We start from the raw sequence: 7674 nt of genomic DNA, 5'->3' as shown, positions 1-7674 counted from the left end.
CTGCCACTTTTCTCAACTGCTCACACAGATATATGTGTGCCCCTTGCAAGTGAGTCTATTAATATCTATGTATTGCATAAAGTAGTCAAATGTACCTACTTTGTCTTCAATTTTTCAAAATCATTATAAATCACATATTGTATTCTAACATCTGTAATCCTTTTTAATTTTGTATTTTTTTTGAGGGGTCGGGGGGGTTGGTGGGTGTTGACTTTTCTGCTCCCGCATGTTAGGGAGGCAAAATCGTAAGGGACTGTTTCTCACGCTACAGCAGACCTTACTGGCCAGGCGCCTGGGGAGCTCGGGTGGACACCTGCAGGACTGGCCCTTGTCCCCCGAAGGCATCCGCTGTGGTGTAAGCTGGCTTGCTGTTACAAAGTTGGTGGAAGACATCAAGGGGGATTGCTGTAAATGACTCAGATAAAACCCAGGTGTGGTTTATTCCTGCGGGGTATATAAAAGCAACCTCTTAATAAGACTGCGTTCCTTTAAATTCAAATACAAATGTGGGTGTCATGGTTAGTCTGAAACATTATTGGGTTATTATCATTGGTTTTAGTAATTCAGTAGTTCACTCTGAGTAGAAACAGGAATCAGGGTCTGTTTCAATTATCTAAAATGCACAAACCTCTGTTTCACTCTATTTTTATTGTGTGCAGTATTGCTAACAAGTGGCTGTATAAATCACCCCAGAGGGAACACCCACACTGGATTAATACAGGCGTTAAAGAGCGGTGGTAATCAGATCCTTAAATTAAACCCCCGCTCTATCTATATAAAGAACTTCCAGGGACATATTTTTCTAAGCGTATGGATTTACAGCAGTAAACTCTTAGCAGAAAAGCCTATGGAAAAGAAATAACACGTTAAGCTCACACTTCTGCGTATCTTTCTGTATGTGTGAGTGATTGAGTGATTGAGTGAATGGGTGGGGCACTGGAGGAAGGTTGCCAGTGACGACAGTTGAAGGCAGGTTAGAAGCCATTGCTGCCAGCACCACACGTCTCTGGAATTGCCAGCGTTCAGTTCTCTGTTGCCGACAGATCTTCACTGAATGACGAGACAAAAACCCTAGAACCTCTCCTCACTTTAACAGCTCGCCCTGTGCCCTTGCTTCTGTTGAGCTCCTGTGACAAGGGAGAGGAGGGTGCTCAGCCCAGCAGGAGTATATCCGTAAGCGTACACAGGAACAGTCTGGCCAATAAGCTAGAGCAGTCTGTGGGCCAAATTCAATTATCCTGCTAAATCCAGACAGCAGTGAATTTGGCTGGTCATTTAGAAAAATCAAAGAAAGAAGAAAGTGTTTTGGAGTCAGCTGTGTGATTTTTATATACATATATATTTTTTGCTTGCAATTGAATTGTAAATCTTAATATAAGAAAACCCAGTAAATACAAAATGTGTTGCACCAATATTATGCACCTGCATTCTGTATGCTGGGGTCCAATCACCGTCCTCAAGGGCCACTCCACTCCAGGTTTAACAGGTGCAATTATATATTTAACATCTTCAGGCTCTGGATAGAGGATTAATTGGTTCAATTAAACAACTTAGAACAGGGTTGAAACAAAGCCCAGGAGTGGAAGGGACAGCTTTGGACACCCCTGCTGTAATGTATAAAAGCTGCATCTCCCTGATGCACGTCAGTTTCAGTCAGGATAGGCAAGACAGCATATCTGACAGACTTTGACAGACAGGAGTGGTGGGTACTCAGTTGGTAGGTGCTTCTCTATCCAAGACTGCACACATTTACTGATGTCTCACTAGAAAAAGAAGCCACTCTGAAAGATAGGACAGGAATGACGTATCAATCCAGCACAATGTCAGCCCCCTGCAGGCTCATCATGTTTTATCAGCGCTGTCCTGGCCGCCCATGGTGGCTCTACACCCTGTTGACAGTGTTATGGCAGGTGTTTCCGTTTTCCAATGCCTGCACACGATGCCAGGTCTGAAAGGGTTAAAAGCTTTCTGAAAACTAGCTTAAAGAGCGCAGAGAATCACACTGTGAGTAACTATGAAGAGAGCTTGAATTAAATGGTTCACATCAGAAGACTAAAGTCAATGGTGGTGCTTATTCACGCAGCTTGAGTGAGTGGGTGAGATTTAAATATGATCTGAGCACTCCTGAGCACAATCACTGACAAAGTCAATAACGGCGCTTTCATTTAGTCTTTGAGTCAGAGAATGGGGTTTGCAATTGTGTTTTTGAAAGCCCTTATCTAAAATATTCATCTAAAGAATTAGCTTCAAATCCCACTAAAATGGTCTATTTCCATATTTCAAACATAAGAGAAAACATACCACTGTTTACTCTAACAGCTCCTTCAGTTCACCAAAAATGTACTTAATTATACAGTAGAAATTCAATATACATTCAAATTGACCCGTTGCAATGAAATATGAGAGTCATTATACAGATAGATAGCCTGCATTTGAAGGAATTGGGAGGATTTGTTTTCTAAATAATTTAAAAGACAATACAATAAATACATTACAGAATGCATACTATTACATCCAGTTGAATTCACATTGGTCACTACTGTACTGTTTGCTACTGTGGAAGAATGTATTGTTAGATAATATACCAAGAAAATCTCCCATTGTTTAAATAACAAACTTGAGAATTGTAAATACTTCTGGTATAAGGCATCAACTTATCTTACTAACACTGACATTTACGAATAACCCATGTTACTATCTTCATATTTATACTATATTTATATTAACTATACATTGTTATGAATTGTAATGTTATTAAACAAGATGCTTCTCTTCTGTTAAGAGTATACTGTACGCTGAGTCAATGGTCTATTTAAAAGATGAATATCTTAGGGACCAGCGTCGCTCTAGGAGCTGTAAGTAACCAGTGGCATGGTCCTTTGAAGACGAATGGAACCAATATGATAGCTCTCACTCGCGCAATGCTGCTTGTAAAACAAGACAGTTTAGTTTATTTGCCGGTGCTGTGGATCGTATGCTAATACACATACCCGTAATTACCTAGATTTCAATATGCGAAGAACGGATAATCGAAGGGACACAGAGATACATAAAATGCAATACGATACTCGTCGCCCTTTGTGTTTCACTCAGACCCTTCCCTTTGTAGCTTACGAACATCTTTGTACGGTATTCCCAAAAAGACAAACCGATTTACAATCCGTACCAACCAGCAATTGTCCTCTATAATGTAATGCAATTGATTCAATGAACACCCCCGTGGCTAAATGTTCAAGTGACGATTTCGTTCAATATGCCAGGCTTGGTTTGGTAGTACGTTACATTTAGGGGTTCTGGTTTTCGGTTTTTATAAATTTAATTTGTTGGTGTTTATTTTTAGCTGTTTTCGAGTTTTGTGTTAAAAAAAAAAAAAAATCGGTGCTTTCGCTTTTTCTATGCTGTATGAAATTATTGTTTTCGGTAACTTTCCAAATAATCATAAGCTTTTTTTTTTTTTTTTTAATTATTATACCTGTCACAATATTAACTTGACTATACTTGCACAGAGAATTGTGAGGGTCTGGAACCAACTCCCCAGTAATGTTGTTGAAGCTGACACCCTGGGGTCCTTCAAGAAGCTGCTTGATGAGATTCTGGGATCAATAAGCTATTAACAACCAAACGAGCAAGATGGGCTGAATGGCCTCCTCTCGTTTGTAAACTTTATTATGTTCTTATGTTCTTATGCTTGAATTGTACCTTCTTTCCTTTGCTGTCTTCCACAACGAAATCCTCGTGGTCACGGGTATATTCTTCTGTTTTCTTTTTTTGTGTGTTTTGGCTTTAATTTTAATTTTTATTGTTGTTATTATTATTGTTTTTACATTTCGCCACTGCAATTCTATTCAATTCCACGAGCTTGGAAATACTATCGATTTCCATTACACGAGAGTAGATGTTAAAACTTCATGCTGATTTGAGCTCGGCTCTCGCCAAGATAAGTACCAACTAAGACGTAGCTTTAAAGTAAACTAATGTGATCCATCAGTGTCTCCATCCATTTGCGCTTTTTACTGTGTCCCACGCAGTTTTCTCACACGCTCTTGGCCATTTAACTCCAGGCTGTAATACTGTAACTGTAATATAGCTTTAAATCTCGCGAGCAAGAACAACCCTCCGCTTCAAATAATTATAATCTCACTTTAAATCTCGTAAACGTGTTACAATCTTCCCAATAGGACTGTGCTGCCACTCGTTGGGGTGGGTTTAAAGCAGGGGTCTCCAATTCCGGTCCTGGAGGGCAGGTGTCCATCATGGTTTTTGTACCAGTACCCAAAATTACTTAATTGCACCAATTAAGTGCTTATTAGAAGCTTTTAATTGGTCCAATTAATTAATTTGGGGTATAGTTGGAACAAAAACCAGGATGGACACCAGTCTTGAACAGTTGCAGAGTTCAAGTTACTTATTACATGTTATAGCTAACTTGAGATATGCAATTGTTCAAGAGCTGAAAACAAGTAAAAAGGTCTAATTAAGCAAATTCAGTTCAATTAAGGGTCTAGTTAAGTAATTGAGAGCTCAGTTGGAATGAAAACCAGCAGCTACAGGGGGTCCCCAGGACCCAGTTTGAGAAGCTCTGGTTTAAAGAATTCAGAACGAATCAAGGTGAGATTCAAGTCAGGAATGCATTGCCCAACTGCACTGGGGAATTTTCTTTTCTTTTTTTTCTTTTTTTGTAGGTTACTGTATTTTATTTTATTTTTTCAAGGGGAAAGGAGCCAAATCAACAAATTGAGTAACCATGCACCAGTTTCATTTTTTTATTTTGTAAGACTGAACTGATTGCTGATTGATGATTGCTGATGTTTCATGAGGGTCAAAAGGGATTGTCAGGACAAATGAGAAGACCAAATGCAAATCAATAAGGGACTTGTTTATAACCATCTTTAAGATATTTAAAAGTTGTCAACTTGCCCTCTAGAAAATAAAAGATGTGTCGAGATTCGTTTTGATATGAATGAAACCTGATTGATTTAGGTTTTAATGAGCAGTGCTTAATTATGCATACAGAGAAGGGGATGGGGGAAAAAAGCACAAAAGGAGCATCTTTTTTAATCTCATAAGCAAATTACTTCAGTAAGGATCCACACCAGAGAAATATCCCAGATGTTTAAAATCTCCAGTCAGGTTACTGGTCCCAGTTAGTCAACTAATGTGCTCCCATTGGGCACAGCTTACTTCACACAAGAGCTATACTTATACTATATTGTATGAGATCGATCCCGGAATTATTGATGAACACCCAAAACTGGACACAAGATAAATGTAATTAATTATAACAACTTATTGAATACAGAAATATTAAATACAGAAATATCAAACTCAGAAATAAACCTTTTGATGTGTGATAAATATTAAGAGCTAATAACAGCATCACACTAGCGGCATAGGGCTGTAACCACAGAAAGATAGGAAATGAGTTTCAACAGCCCTACATATACCATTAAACCATCATTCTAAACATGCTAATATGTATTTAACCCAAATACTGCAAGTTATCTCAAAAGCTCCTAACGTATCCTAACTTATAGTTACTTATCAAGGTTCATTAAAGGTTATCTTTCACAAGTGTGTAACCTTAAGTACTGTAGTTATGAGCCAGACTTCAATGTGACTGTCTTGTATTCTATTGGACTTTGGTTCCATGAGGGGAATGTAAATTTAGACTATACTCAACAGATCCCTTGTAACTCTGACTCTGTTGTCTTCTGCAGTGAATGCATTGCAGGTCCCTTGCTATTCTGATCATCTCTTGTGGTTAAGCTGGTGAATATGTGCAGCAAACAATTCTTTTTCAAAGTGTGACAGTTGCACTGAAAGACCTAAAAATGTAATTTGTCAGGCTGCAGGAATAATAATAGTAATAGTTTAATAGTAATAGTTAATAGCAATAGCTCCTATACCGTTTTTTACTGTTTTGCCCCTATTATATATTCAAACCAGCCATTTGAAGGTTGGTCTGAGTATGCTAATGTATACAAGGTGACTCATTGTGCCAGATTGCATTTCCGTTGGCAGTGATTCACTGAATTATCATTTTTAATAAACTTCACTGAATAATGACTCCACTCTCACAGGACTGCGGCACTCCGAGCCATGGCTACAGCTTGTGCTACATAATGATGTGTGGAAACTGGCAGGCGTGCATTTTGTGCCAGGACCTTTTCATACATGGATGGGTGTGTGAAGGAGTGTATATAGGGAATGGAAGGGTCATTAGGACCCTGGAGAAGGGAGTGCCACTGTCAGCCATTTTTGTAGTTTGTTTTAGTAGGAAGCCATGCTACTTGTAGTCAACAAAGAGTTCCCCCTAATCACCAAATACACCTACCCCACCGGCTATCAGCAGACCTATGAGCATAATCCTTTGTGAGTGCACAATATTGGAGCTGCTGTTGTTTGCAACATTCATGTTATTTAAAGTATACCTCAATTCCCTTATAAACAACTATTGGGAAACAACATAGTGAACAGCTTGTCAAAGTGTATAAAGCACAGTTAAATCATGGTAAAACGTGGGCTAGCAAGCTAAAACATGGGTAAGTGTGATGAAGCATGGTGAATGCAATGGTTAGCCATGATAAATGATGGTGTAAGCACAGTAAAAGCATTGTAAGTACTTTTCTTCTGTTTTTGAGCTCAGCAAGGTTCATAGCAATGTTTGCTCTACAAAAGACTGTAACAAGATGCTTCTAGTTATTTCTTCCCTTGGTGTTCTTACATCATCAGTGTGAGATTATAGGTAAGAGATTGAGACTCATTTGATTAGTCTCAGCTTCTACACCCATGCAAGCTCCCTGCTGACAAATATGTTTTGATGGGCTAGTTGAGTTAATTGCTGCTGCTATTGAGGTGCAATGATTTATTTTCTACAGGGATGCTCGCAGAAGTGTTCATAATCAAATGAGTCTCACTGTCTTATATTTAGTCTCACATTGATGATGCAAAAAGCCCTTTTGGCAAACTAGCTTGAAGCATCTTGTAATGGTGTTTAGTCGAGAACATACTGTAGTAACCTTACTAAGCTCAACATATAGAAGGAAATAATGAAAAACAGAAACAACATAATAATTGGAAACCAAATAACATGAATAATGGGTGTGAGAATTGTTTAATTGTGTGCGCTGTGTTTATTCTACCATTAATCTCTCATCTCTCAGCTATCTGACACAGACCAGTGCGGTGTACACTTGGGCACTGTTCACTAGGGCTTCCAGAGTGCTGAACTCAGTTCTCTTTTCTCACAGCTCTCCAAGGCGCTCAACTGTCCGAGTGACACATAAGGAAATCTGACTCAATTTCTGGGACATGAGCTGAAAGACCAACACCCTGGAGCTTCGAATGTGTTTGTGTTATTTTGATATAAGGATTCTTGTGGGCACTAAGTTGCAGCAAACTGGTCCACTTGGCTACTAGTGAAAGTCCAATTACATACCTACAAGGATCCTGCTTCATGCTTCCCACTGTGGTCAACAGTTCAAAAGAAGAATTGATCTGATCTGTGGATTGCGTTTGGTGTTGAACGACACTTTAGATGCACCAGTGCACATGTTATATTTCTGCAAGTGTTGGACCTTAAAAGTATACAACACTTCCAGTCTTTCACATGTTCACTGCCTGTCATACAGTCTCATAATTTAATGGTGTTTGAAAGAAGACTGGTGGACAGTA

This window comes from Acipenser ruthenus, chromosome 16, assembly GCF_902713425.1.
Source record: "Acipenser ruthenus chromosome 16, fAciRut3.2 maternal haplotype, whole genome shotgun sequence".
Lineage (NCBI taxonomy): Eukaryota > Metazoa > Chordata > Actinopteri > Acipenseriformes > Acipenseridae > Acipenser > Acipenser ruthenus.
The sequence above is the reverse complement of the archived record's forward strand: the minus strand, read 5'-3'. Positions refer to the sequence as shown.